Source organism: Palaemon carinicauda, chromosome 35 (assembly GCF_036898095.1).
Source record: "Palaemon carinicauda isolate YSFRI2023 chromosome 35, ASM3689809v2, whole genome shotgun sequence".
Lineage (NCBI taxonomy): Eukaryota > Metazoa > Arthropoda > Malacostraca > Decapoda > Palaemonidae > Palaemon > Palaemon carinicauda.
This window is the reverse complement of record NC_090759.1, coordinates 19971373-19986372: the sequence shown is the minus strand read 5'-3', so window position 1 is coordinate 19986372 and position 15000 is coordinate 19971373. Positions and strand designations below refer to the sequence as shown.

The window sequence follows — 15000 nt, the reverse complement described above, 5'->3', positions numbered from 1 at the left end:
ACATACATAGTTTTCATTTGCTTTTGAAGGTTTGTATAGTTCTGTGTTGGCAGAGTTTTAGATGTATTTGTGTATTTCAGTATAGCAAAAATAAATACTCTTTTCATTTTCATTGTAAACTTAGTTATTAGGGCTTCTTACACCTGATTTCAAAAACTTAATTCAATTCTGTCTGTAATGGTCTGTTGTTGATTGTGTAGTTGTGTTGTGTAACAGTAATATTATTCTGGAAAGAAAAGGAATACTGCCACACCTAATTCATAGTGGCGCCTGCATTTGGTAGCTAACGTAGCATAGACAAAAACAGTACAACGTCTTGGTCACTACTGGAAATTATTGATTAGGTGACATTACGGAGTGTGCATTAAATTAACCTGGATTTATACACTAGTCAGCTAATGAAGCAAAGGGGTAGATAGTGATTGCTTAGATATACAGCTTATGTCATATTTTTAGTTTTGGGGAAAGCAAGTGTCATGGAAAAAGATTTGTGCTGTCACGCATGCGCGAAAGAGAATTGCTGGATGGATACTGTTTATGAGATTCATCTTTGTGCGACTTTTAAAAGTGTATCTATGCATGCACACCTTGTCTTATACGTATTTGTGTATACACCATACGGTTTTTTACATATTATTATTATTATTATTATTATTATTATTATTATTATTATTATTATTATTATTATTATTATTATTATTATTATTATTATTACATACTGAGCTACAACCCTAGTCTGAAAAGCAGGATGCTATAAGCCCGGAGGCCCCAACAGGAAAAATAGCCCCGTGATGAAAGGAGACACGGAAAAATAAAATATTTTAAGAACAGTAACAACATTGAAATAAGTATTTCCTATATAAACTATAAAAACTTTAACAAAACAAGAAAAGAGATTAGATAGAATAGTGTGCCCGAGTTTACCCTTAAGCTTAGCTGTAATGTTATTAGTATTTAGATTATATTTGATAATTCTTATCGTCTAACATTTCCGTCACATCCTAAACTACTATAATCAAAGATTTCAAAGATTTATTACCTATATATACCATCTGTGAGCAAAAAATAATGTGACCTTACATTACCATTCATCAAACCAGCCTACCTATGTTGTTGATGCCTCCACATCTGTTATTTTCACCATATCTACATTTCCACTTTTTTTTCATCTATTCTTCTTATTGAGTTTCAGACCGTATGTCACTTACTCCCGAATGCTTATAAATTTTATATCTTTCCAACTTTCACCACTTCCCGTCAAATTACGTATCAACGACCGGAATATTTTAGAGAGGACTCGAATTTCAATCTCTAAAAGTATCCGTGAAATTGAATATCTTTAGAATATAGATTTTCATATTTTCATTGGAGAAGATCTGTATTGATGGTAAAGGTAGAATAACTTATTTAGCGCCCCTTAAAACTATACAATATATCAACATATGATTAGGAGTGGGAGGGCCTTATCATGTCAATCCCCACCCCACTGGGTTGAAACCATTTATCAGGTAGTCTATCATAATTATCAGTTGGCATGGTTTTCCTGGTTAGAGTTCTCTTGCTTGATGTGCACTCGGGGACACTGTTCCATGTTTCCTTATTCCCTGTCTTCATTGGGCTATTATCCTTGTTGGAGCCCTTGGGCTTATAACATCCTGCTTTTCCAACTGGGGTTGTAGCTTAGCTAGTAATAATGATAATATGCAAAAGTCCAAATGTTTAAGTGATTTAGACATTTTTAGTTCACTGAGGTTTTATCTACCAGTTTAAATAGAATTCTTTCTCGGAGAGCTGAGATTACAGTATATCAAATGCTATTTGTCAGTCTGCATATTTTGATACACATGCATCACTATAGTGAAATGCTACTTTCACAGTCGGTGTGCCTTCTAAGTCAATGGATCTATCTAAACCTGTTGAGATCTCACCATAACAAATTTAATGTGCTCTCCTTCTCAAGGGACTACTTCTGTCACTGTTCGTTCAGGCTTTTGGAAAATCATGTTCCGCTAATGATGGCTGTCTAACAGTTAACCACACAGACTTGGACATTCTTGACTTTTGGAATGTCCTGTTTGCTTTCTTCAACTGCAAAGCTGGGGAATTTCCTCCCAGTATCCATTTTATTTGATTTTTTAAACGCTGTATCATATAAGAAAGTACGGCCTTTTCCTTTCCTGGGGTTCAGACCCACTTGATTTACTTGTTTATGTTATTCTTTAACATAAAAGATTACTATAGTGTAGAGAATTTCAATTACATATTCTGCCACTTTGTGGCGTATGTCACAGGAGCAACTAGAAAAGCATTCTGAGAGTGCAGTCTTCCGCTACGGCTGCTTATTTCTTGAAACCAGCTTGCCTTATGGTTAATTCAGTTTACCTTTTGCTCTACCTTGACCTTGACCTTTGGTTTAGGTCTCTAGGAATTTCAAAATTGAATAAATTCCACGTCTCAAGATAACAAATAACACCAGAAAATTTCACTACCCTGTTGGAAAAACTATGGCCTGGAAGTTGATAACAAACAAATTAACAGACAAACAAACAGGGGCAAGGACATAATCTCTTCCCATCTTCGTTGGCGGAGGTAATTAATAAGAGCTGCATCCTCGGCATACCACGGTGTCATATATTCCAGGACAAATTCTCATCACTTGGTAAAATCTAAACGCTGTATATCGAATTTTATCATAGAAGAATACCATATTGAACACTTCGCTTAATATCTATTGGTGCGTTAACAATTATTCTTCTACCTCCAATGTCTAAGTTAAGACAGATTTACACACACACACATATATATGTGTATATATATATATTATATTATATATATATATATATATATATATATATATATATGTATATATGTATGTATGTATGTACATGTGTGTGTATATATGTATGTGTATGTTTGTGTGTGTGTATATATATATATATATATATATATATATATATATATATATATATATATATATATATATATATATATATATATATATAATATATGTATATGTGTGTGTATTGTGTGAATATATTAACGAAGTTGACGGTTTCATTAGATTTATTATGTTGCATAGTAACGTAATTCTCGTAATAACGGAAAAATAGTCGAATCAACAGACTAAAGATGGTATTGTTCAAAGTTTTATGCAGACCCATACGATCATAATCATTTACTGGGACCAAAATTTGTATATAAATGATACATACATATACTGGATATTTACGAAATGTTTTAATATATATTTAAAATAGCGTGGATTTAACAGAAACATAAAAAAGTTAAGAGGGCATATGAAAAACAAGGGCTAAAACATATGAGTTATATGAAAGGTTTCTTACAAAAAAAAAGGGGGAGAAAAGCAGAAAGATATGATATAAAAGATCAATATCACAATTTTCTTACTGAGGGTAGGAAGGTGCTAAATATTTGAAAAGAATACTTTAGAGAGTTTATGCATGTGGAGAATACAAGAGAGGAGAGACTGACTGAAGATTTACAAAAATATTAGGGAAGTACGTGGCATAAGTGAGATGGAGGTAGGAATTCTTTGAAGTGAATGGAGAAGGGAAAGGTGATGCGCCCCGACGGTATCCCTGTAGAGGCGCTCGGGAGAGGTACATGTGAAGTTCCTAACACTGTAGAATAAAGCTTTTAAGCCATAGCTTAATGTTCTGGGAAACAGTAGCAGAAGCTAGACTAAAGGCACGGATAACAATTAGTGGGCAGTAATAAGGTTTCATGCCAGGTTAAGGCACTGCAGATACCATAGTTGCTTTGGGGATGTCAATTGAAAATTTCTTAACAAGACTGAAGGATTGCATTGTGTTTATGGATCTGTGGATATCGTATGATAGCTGCCAACAGATGAATTATGGTACTGGACTAAGAGCTCTGGAGTGGAATAGAAGTATGTAAGGGTAGTGGGATATGTATGAGAGTAATCAAACAGCAATGGTTTAATGTTGATTTGGGATTCCACCATGGATAATTAGCCCTTAAACGTTTGCTTACTATCCTGGACAGATTTAACAATGGCTTTATGCCGGAGTCTCCATGGTCTATTTTATTTGCAGATGACATAGTGGTATGTGGAAAGAGTAATAAGTAGGTTAAAGTAAATCTGGAAATTTGAAGGTCTACGCTAGAAAGGAGGGTTTAGTAGGTTGAAGCTAATCTGGAAATGTGAAGGTCTGCACTATAAAGGATGAGGTTTAAAAACCAGCCAAGGTAAGACGGAGTAAATATGTGTAAATGAGGGAGATGGCAGGAATGCAATACGATTGGCAGCTATAAGATTACAAAAAGTAAATGAATGTAAATATTTAGGACCAACTATACAAAGTGGTGGTGGGTAATATGGGGAGGTGAGAACAATTTAGGGTGTGAGACAAAAAGATATCGGTAAGCCTGAAATGGAAGGCCTGTTCAGTGGTGGTAAGATTGGCTATGCTGTATGGCTTGGAAACTACCTTTAATCAAGAAGTAGAGAGGAACTTTGCATAAATCAAAATGTTGAGGTCCTCACTGTGGTAACGTGAAAGGATAAAATCAGAAATTAATTCATTAGAGGATCTGCACATGTCGAACAGTTTGGAAAGAAAGCAAAGGAAGCAAGACTATGTGGTTCGGACACGTGAAGAGGAAGGAGCAAAAGTATGTTGGGAGGAGGGTACTAAGCATGTAGCCACCAGGTAGGAGGAGGAGAGGAAAGCCTAAAAGGAGAATAATTGATTAAATGTGGAGATATAAGGGTATTTGGTATGACAGAGGAGGATTCAGTAGATAGAAGTAAATGAAGACAGATGATCCACTGTGGCGACCCCAGAATGAGAGATGCCGAAAGAAAATTAACATATGCATTTATTTATATATCATATATGAAAACACAGATAGGTAGCTGCATAGGTAAGAGTTTGCTAGCTTTATGACATTTTTTTAAAGCTTTTGACTCATAATAGGTAACTAACTACCATTTTCTTAATTTGCTCGAGGTCAGTAAAAGGTCAATAAGTTTTAGAAACACTTTTACGATCAGGAGGATAACCAAGCACTTCTTACTGATAAATCAAATCTATTAACCATGGAACTACCAACTATTATATTTGTGAATGTGCAGATATCAGGAAAAAAAAGATAACCAATAAAAAGAGGTTACTTACTGATAAAGAAAATAATAGCCATTGTTCGATTGAGAGGCATGAGACCAATGGTGGTTGAAAAGGACAGAGGAACTGCTAGCTGTCGTTGGTTTCAAGAATGGTAAACCTTTTCATGGGCAACTTAAGGCATTGTTTTGGCCCGAGTTCAGAGATACCATCCCCCTACTGGCGTTATCAGCACTTAAGTCATCAGTTAGTATGTGAAAGGGACCCTCACTTAAACCCTTTTAGAGTCCTGTTATTGAACTGTCCAACGTAGTTCCTACGATCTTAGAATCAATATATGTGATTAAACAGATGTCTGGGAGTAAGTCACCAATGCTAACGGCGCCTAACTGAGATGTAAAAGTTTGGAGAAATCGCTTTGACAGCTGTGTTGAATAGACTGTACAAGGTCGAGCATGCAGGCAATTTTGCCAGATATACAAGGATGAATCTATCATTCACTTGCTAAAGCACTAGGGAGATGGATCTATATGTGACAACCTTCGTACGGTCACTCTGCTAAACATTGCTGAATGAAAAGATCCTTGTAATGATTATCATTAACTGCCTAATAGACCACCTGAACATCAGCGTGTTGGAATGTCAGGGCAGCTTTAGACTTGGCAGAGGAAGAACCAATAGGATTTTCTTAGCTAGACCCTGCAAGTAGTGCAGAAAGTAAAACTTTTTAGACCACTACTCAGGCTCCGGATTTGTTAAGATGCGAAGGTCTCTGGAGGTTCCTGTTAAGAATTTACTGCCCAGATAAGATCTTGGACTTATTCGATCATTTCATGATGGCATAAGATTACTGGGCCAAAGGAAAAAAAAAGTCAGGCCTGTTCCTCATCACTAACTGTGTGAAGCATGGTTTACGGCCGCTTGGTGTTTTGCCCCAGAGAAATTCTCAGAGCATCATCGACAATTTCTCAGTTGTTTCCTGCTATGATCTTATCAGCATCAAGAACACTGACATACATTTCTAGCCAAGACCAAAGTACCACTTCAGAGGCTTATTATCATTATCAACGATAAGCAGCTTAAGCAGTTGGAACATAGCATCATAGCACACTATCCTGAAAGTCTTGTGGCAATTTAACAGATTAGTAAAATGGAAATCTCCCGGTTTCTGTTGGAAATCGTCTGGTTCCCTGTCGGAAATCCTGTGATTCCTGGTCGGAAATTCTCTGATTCCTGGTCGGAAATCCTGTGATTCCTGGTCGGAAATCCTCTGGTTCTGGTCGTGCGAGATCGGTAGACTTGTGAATAGGTTTATCTAGTAATACGGTACTTTTATATTATTCATGTACACTTTTAAATGCTAGATGTTGGTTGTTTATTTTGGCCATGAATCTTGCAAAAGGAAACTTTAAATTTCGTCTTAGTCAAAACTACTATGCAATACATAGAAATCAGCTGATATGGTTCACGAAATATGTATGTGAGGGGAAGTATTTTTTTTTTTCTTTTTTTAAGTATTAATTCTTGGAAATATCACACCAATGATGGATGAGGTCTCTGATATCAGAATGCAGATGATTATGTATTTAATATAAAAAGAAGCCGCCCGCTTAACAGTTTACCCAGCTGTATATAGGTAGCGTCATCTATTAGTGTCAAGAAACATCACTCGCATAGCCCATCGTAGAAACTGGAAGACGTATGGTGCAAAAAATAGAATACTTTGAACGTCAGTTTAGGTCTTTTTAATCTAGATGAATACCGAGGGATTATCCGTTGCTTTTTTATTTTATTTTATGATGGAAATGGATAAAATGTCATCTTACAAGCGTTCTCTATCCAAGTTGGATAACTCATTCATATATTAAACTTCATGTTACTGTATTACTCTCTTGTTTGGCAGATATAGGATCATTCATTTAGGAATAACGTCAAAATGTGTAATTAGGTTTTCTAACCCTGTATCTCGATAAACACTTCTTTGTTTGTGGTGATCAAATTTGCATATTTGACCATGTTATTGGGTCATAATTTTTAGATAGAAATTGTAATTTTTATAAATATTTGGACGTTATACATCTGTCGTGTTTTAGTACAATTCGCGTATTTTAACATCTATTTAGCTTAATAAATCTCGATTTAAAACTTAACAATAAAATTGCTTGCATAGTCATTGGACCTATAGTTCCACTCAATTTTTATATCAATTAAGAAATCTTGAATTATATCTCAAGAATTTTTATATGACGTCATACTAGACATATTGGGCGATAATTCGATGATTGAAAGTTCAATCACTTTTCTAAATCCAGCGGTAAATTTCGAAAGGAGATTTCGTGATCTGAGTAAATAACGTGAGTAAGACTTTTCTATCGAGCTGTGGATAATAGACTTCTCAGGGATTATAACTAATATTACTGTTACATGCAAGTCTTATAACGATCCTCAAAATTGTACTCTATACTCATTCTATATATATATATATATATATATATATATATATATATATATATATATATATATATATATATATTTATATCAGTTTTGAGTGTGGATACCTTAACGTAGTAAAATGGTTAGCGTATCACCATGATCAGCAAATCTGTACGAGTCAGTGCCATCTATATTATTATTATTATTATTATTATTATTATTATTATTATTATTATTATTATTATTATTATTATTATTACTTGCTAAGCTACAACCCTAGTTGGAAAAGCACGATGCTATAAGCCCAGGGGATCCAACAGGGAAAATAGCTCAGTGAGGAAAGGAAACAAAAGGAAAATTTAATATTTTAAGAACCGTAACAATATTCAAATAAATATTTTCCTATATATAAACTATAAAAACTTGAACAAAACAAAAGGAAGAGAAGTAAGACAGAATAGTGTGCCTGAGTGTACCCTCAAGCAAGAGAACTCTAGCCCAAGACAGTGGAAGACCATAGTACAGAAGTCGTTTTCCTATTGAGCGATCAGACGAAAATTTCCTACTATCACCAATCCGTACTGGTTAGTGTGGTGATGAAAACTGTTCAAACCCTAGGCGTGGATTGACAAGTCTCAGGACTTTCTCGTGCAGTGCCATAGAAGCGGCTACACTTGTTGTAGTTGTATATAGTTGGTTACGCTATTTAGTTTAAATTGTTTTCCTCGCTTTTGGTATTCTCTTGGCTCAAACTTATCACTCCTACGGGTAAATTAGTATTGGTTTCTGTTTGTATCCAGAAAATACCGTAATGATTGTAATTATACCACTATATACGATATACATATATTTGTATATAATATACATACATATTTATGTATGTTATAAATATTTAGATACATACATTTACGTTTTTATCAACCCTGAGTTTCTTTTTCTAGCCGACGATGGCTCCAGGGAAGAAACAGAATAGTCACGTACCCTCTTTTTTTCAATCCCATGGTTCTATCCCATTGTGGAGAAACAAACTTCTATCTCATTAGGCTGTTTAGATAACCTCACACAAAACTCATCAGCAGCCCGTTGCATCCCCCTACCTACACATGGTCATTTATATCTAAAATATACTCTTCAGTATCATGGATATTTCAGGCTCTTCCTTTCAGTGCTGCTTTTAATACATCTACGTACCTCTCTTGTATCTTTCTTTCCTCTTCCCATCTAACAGTCCAGAATTATACTACCTTTTATCTGTGGCCTTTCTACATGTCCAAATCGTTTTAAAACTCTAACGATCTTCCTTTCCCTTACACTGAAAAATCCACCTCTTGATTTTAAGCCACATTCTTATTCCAACATCTCCCGTGCCTTATATATTATACAATGAACAATCGTAAAAGCTCCAATGTTATTGATATCGACGCTTAAAATTAATTTGCACATATACAGCTTCCTTTCTTAATTCACATTTTATGTAAATTGCCCCTCCTTTTGCTCCATCATCATTGGCTACATTTGTTTTCAAATAACTTTACCAATGAAGTGCTTTAATCTTGTGTCCACCATATTAACATTTATTGGCACTTTGTTTCCAGCATAGCCCTTTTCAAGTTCACAAAAACTTTATTTTCTGCTACTGCAGACTTTCAAACTTTGACTAGTCCCTGCAATTTTTCCTTATAATTCCCAATCAGTTTTGCATCATCTGCAAACCATCATGTCACTATCCATTCTTAATATATTTTTTTTTTAAGAACTTTCCACCTACTTTGATTTTCGTTTCATTATTTTCGAGTCAATTCTTTCATAAATATATTGAATAGACCTCGGAGCATAAAACTCCCTTGTTTCAGATTTCATTTTACACCAAACCAGTTATTCTTCTGACTACATTTTTACCCCTTTTATTTTCATCCTAAAGATTTTAATAACTCTCAACAAATTAACTTTCATAGGACATATCTTTAACCACCTCCAGTTAGGGACTCTTATAATGATGATATATATATATATATATATATATATATATATATATATATATATATATATATATATATATATATATATATATATATATATGTATATATACACAAACACATACATATTTATATAAACATATATATACATATATATATATATATATATATATATATATATATATATATACAAACACATATACACATACATATATATGCATATATATATACAATTATATACAATTATATATATGTATATTATATATACATGTATATATATGTATATATATATATATATATATATATATATATATATATATATATATATATATATATATATATATATCTGGTCACGCTCCAAGAGTTCAGCTCTCCCTGTCCCTCGGTTATCGGAGAGGGAGTACTCATACCTTGGTATACCCTGGTAAGAGGAATGTGTGCGTGCATATCTATCTAAATATTTAGCCGTCATTTTTGACGAGTCCCTTACAATAGGTATGAGTATTTATGTAAGATGCAATGCAAATTGCCAACATACATGCGATTAATATATGAATGATATTGAAGATATTTGAAAACTCAACATTTTGAAGGATTGTTAGTTTTGACAGAATCCCTATTCATAAAGTTTGTGCTCATGCAACATACTCTTTTGGCATAAATGATTTATTTCCAATATACAGGATGACGGTACATCCTCATCTCTCCCTTTTTAATATTCCTGTACTAAAGTGGGTGTCCTTTTTCATTAGGATTCCATCGTGTATATCTGCTAGTATGTTGATTGTTCTGTCTCATATCCTTTTAATTATAACCAAGGTTTAAGTAGATTTTGAAAGCATCTTAGATATGACTGGCGGAATGGTTACCCAGTTTAAGGATGATTAGTTATGTTTTTCTGTCATTTCAACTTTTTCGAATATTAAAATAATGCTCTCTGAGTTTTAGGTTTATGGAGACTTAACTATTACATACTAAATGTTCTTATAAATACTACCTATACTCACGCTGTTTTATGCATTTATGTAAAGTGTTTTTTTTTTCATGTAGCAAACAACGTAAACACATGCACAGTATGTATATATGTGTGTATTTGTATAGATTTTCTTTTTTCTTTTTTAGCGTTGCTTAGCACTACAGGTATTAAACTTGATGATAAACGAAAAAACGCAGCCGTTTTCTTCCGTCGTTATATTCTAACACGTTAGTTGTCTGTACAATAACCGTTGTTAACTTGTGTAAAATTCCATAATACATAGTTGCGTCCATTATCTTTATTAAAACTCAGCGTTGACAAGAAGGTAATCAGTGCAGTCTTCTGTTTGTTCTTCATGTTTTCATGTAAACATCTTCCCTCCTGATAAGCTTTAAGGATAAAGCAGGTCATATTCGCCTATTTCATTAAGAGATTTCTTTTTTTTTTCTTCAAAAGAATTAATTATAAATCAATACTGATTTGTGTTCTTGGTTGAGGGGTTATCTTCATATTATAATATTTACTTGGAAATAATACGTTTTGCTAAATAGGCGAAATTGGATAAAGAAATTCTACTATCATATAACGGTTATAGTAAAGCATTTGTCCTTGGTGAACCAAGATAAGAGTTACGTGAGTAAAGTGAAATGGGTTGCGTAAGCGACATGCTTATAATGTTCCATGATTATTTATTCATATTTCCTGTTTAAGAAAAATTGAGCTTTATTGTGTAAATGACATTCAATAACCATATGAAACTTTAAGATTACAATTGCCCAGTGGCACCTGCCGAAGTTATTATTATTATTATGATGATGATGATGATGATTATTATTATTATTATTATTATTATTATTATTATTATTATTATTATTAGTTAAGCAGGAAGCTTCAAGTCCAAGGGCTCCAACGAGGAAAAATAGCCCAGTGGCGAACCGAAATAAGGACATAGACTACAAGAGAAGTAATGAACAATTAAAATAAAAGTTGCGAACAGAACCTTTGAATAGATTTGTCAAATACACTCAGGACGAGTGAGTCCCTTGTTTGTTACACTTATAATCTTGCAACTGGACTCAGTAGAGTGAGTAAATGCGTAGGAATGTCGCTGTCGAAGAACACTTCATGGTGCCATGAATAATTCACCTCTCCTTGCACTCAGCTGTCAGAACAGACGGAGCTATAATGGGCGCCTTTGACGTAAAAGAACAACGCCATGGCTTCTGTTTTATTCACTTGTAATTAAAGATTAATCTGTTTTGTGTACGCTACGCCCTATGAGAAAGGCGAATAGAGGGGCTTCCCTTGCTTGCGTCTTTGGGGACACTGCAATGTCGAGTTTAACGAAACTAGATTACGGTTTTGGATTTGTAAAGATTTCAATCTTTATGTTATCAATAATACATAGAAAAGGTCATGGCTTTGTATTTGTAAAGATTTCAATCTTTGTTATCAATAATACATAGAAAAGGTCATGGTTTTGTATTTGTAAAGATTTCAGTCTTTATGTTATCAGTAATACATGAAAAATAATTAAAATTCTTTAAAGATATTCTCTGTTGTAAGAAACAAATTTGTTGATTCTATTTTGGCGTAAATCACTGTCACGTTTTGGTTACAGGATGGTTTTGACAACTCATCAATTGCAATTGTCATGATGTGTATCTCAAGCAAAACTTTTGGTGCGTAGCAAAGGAGACTTGAATCACACAGTGAAAAATGGTATTTGGGTCGTTCTGGTTCATTGATTAAAAGGGTATATATATATATATATATATATATATATATATATATATATATATATATATATATATATATATATATATATATATATATATATACATATATATGTATACACACACACACACATATATATATATATATATGTGTGTGTGTGTGTGTGTGTGTATACACACTGTATGTGTTGTATATGTATATACACAAGCCATCCCTTTTTCCCATAGGTTTGCTGGTTTTATGTGCGTCTTTTTGTACGTGTCGCTAGATCGTGTACCCCAACCCCCTTCCCCTTTATTACTTTGTTACAAGTCCCCACATTCTACTAAGATTGATAGAGGTACTCTATGATATACAGTTCAGTTAGGTCACGTGCCTACGTAGTTCCGGCTTTAGATAGTAAACCGTGGCAGTTGGGAAGAACTAAGTCGATTTTTAGTGGTTAGTGATTATATTTACGATTATATACATATATTTTTATATGAATATATATATATATATATATATATATATATATATATATATATATATATACACATACACACACATATATATATATATATATATATAATTATATATATATATATATATATATATATATATGTGTGTGTGTGTGTGTGTGTGTGTGTGTGTATGTGTAAAAATCAGGAAAGCTGACACGTGATGAGCATAAAATACGTATTATAGCCATGAATGGGAAAGTGAAAAGAAGACTGGTGTTAGTACTTTCATATTAGTGACATCGACTGACTCTCTCACACGTGCGCATACACACACACACACACACACACACACATATATATATATATATATATATATATATATATATATATTGCATGTGTGTGTTTGTATTAACAATATATATTCGATATGCGTGTGGCTGTAAACAAATGCGTGCATGCATACGAAAATTTTATATCCACGCCTTTGCTTTTATAACAGATTGTGACTTAGAGAAATGTCATGCTTATATTCTTATGCAAGCAGTTAAACTTGCACTATATGAGGATTTAATTTTTATTTAGAACGAGGATGGTGCTAGGTTTTGTCTTTAAAGAAGGTTTAAAGGTAGCTCATTAATGGCAGAAGCAAGGGACAGTGACATTGATCTATCAAGCAGGACTATGCCCCAGAGACTGACCATATATACATATGGTCAGCGCCCAAGCACCCTCTCCACCCAAGCTATGACCAAGGAGGACCAAGCAATGGCTGCTGATGACTTAGCATATAGACCCATAGGCTCCCCCAAGCCCTAATCCCCCATCCTAGGCTCACAAGGATGGTGAGATTGCAGTGACCGAAAAAACTATCGAGTTTTAGCGGGACCCGAAACCCAAGTCTGGCGTTCACCAGTCAGAGACGTTACCATATCGGCCACCACAACCGCAATCATAAAGAACTTGTGAGGGTCGTTCTTTTGATTCAGTTTGGATAATTGAGAATAACTCGTTAGGAAGGGAATTGTCTTCGTTCTTAGTTACTGTTTGATAAAAACTATAAGACGAATAACTGTATATAAAAAAAAAGGTACGAAGTAAAGCATTTGTACGATCAAGGAACAACTCGGTTTCTTGTCATTCTCACTCCGCAGTTTCAACTCCAACCCCTCCACTTAACACCCTTCCGCTTCTCTAGTCTTTTTTTCCCACTACCTTGTCTCTTATCTGCCCTCCCCCCTTTCCAAGTTCCGAGAAAACGCCACTTCATCACCTGCCGCGTACACACTTTCTCCCCTCCGTCATATTCTTGAGAATGTTCTTCTGTTAGTTAGATTGAGGGAAGATTGTAAGGCGATTTTACTGACCACATTTTGTGGAAGAGATAGTGTTTGGAAAAATAGATGAGTGCATATATATATATATATATATATATATATATATATATATATATATATATATATATATATATATATATATATATACACAGTATATTTCCGGTCACGCACAGTGCTATTGCCACACGTATGGTGAGAGAAACGTTGAATCTGGATATGTGTGCGTGTGTAAATATCTATTTTAAGATTTATATATATATATATATATATATATATATATATATATATATATATATATACACACACACACATTTTAAAGAGGGTGGCGACTGTAATAATCGAGCAGTTTACCTTACGATCAGTATTCATGTGTAACGTTGTCATCCCCACATTTTTTTTTACCCCAAATTTCCCTGGTACTCATTCACAGATATATCGACTATTGGGGGAGGGACAAGTTTCCATCGAATCATGGACCTAGTATACACAAGACCAATGCTTTATATATTATCCTACACAATTATGCAAGGAAACAATTGAAAATTTTAAGCTCCAAAAAAAATATTTTATTTTGATTGCTTATCGTTTTTGTTATCACTTATTTTGGACCAAGGACGTGTGACATATAACTCATTTCATCTTTCTTCATTCCGTTTTGGGAAAATGACGATCTCCTTTTTGTTTATTGAACCATTTCATGGTATATTAACTTTCAGGTAAAGGTACAATAAACCGGTGTGGTCAGGTAACGGTCAGTTCCAACCGAACCGGTGAAGGGGATTTCCAATTTGAAATCGCAGTTATATTCAGAGAACATGCAAGATTTGGAGTTATGTTCCTCCTTCGTCTTATTTGTCTTTTTATTGTTTTTCTTAATATATACGTTTTTTTTTTTTTTTTTTTTTTGTCTTTGGTTTTGTTAGGAAAATTTATACACATGCGATGTATATTTTTTCTCTTTCTGAATACATAATGTGACAGTTTGAAATT

General features: G+C 33.8%; 1 protein-coding gene across 8 annotated transcripts in view; it reads left to right on the top strand.

Moving 5' to 3' along the window:
- The window catches only part of LOC137627652 (uncharacterized), an 830137-nt gene that overhangs the window by 483714 nt on the left and 331423 nt on the right, over positions 1-15000 (top strand). The gene's annotated exons all lie outside the window — the stretch shown is intronic.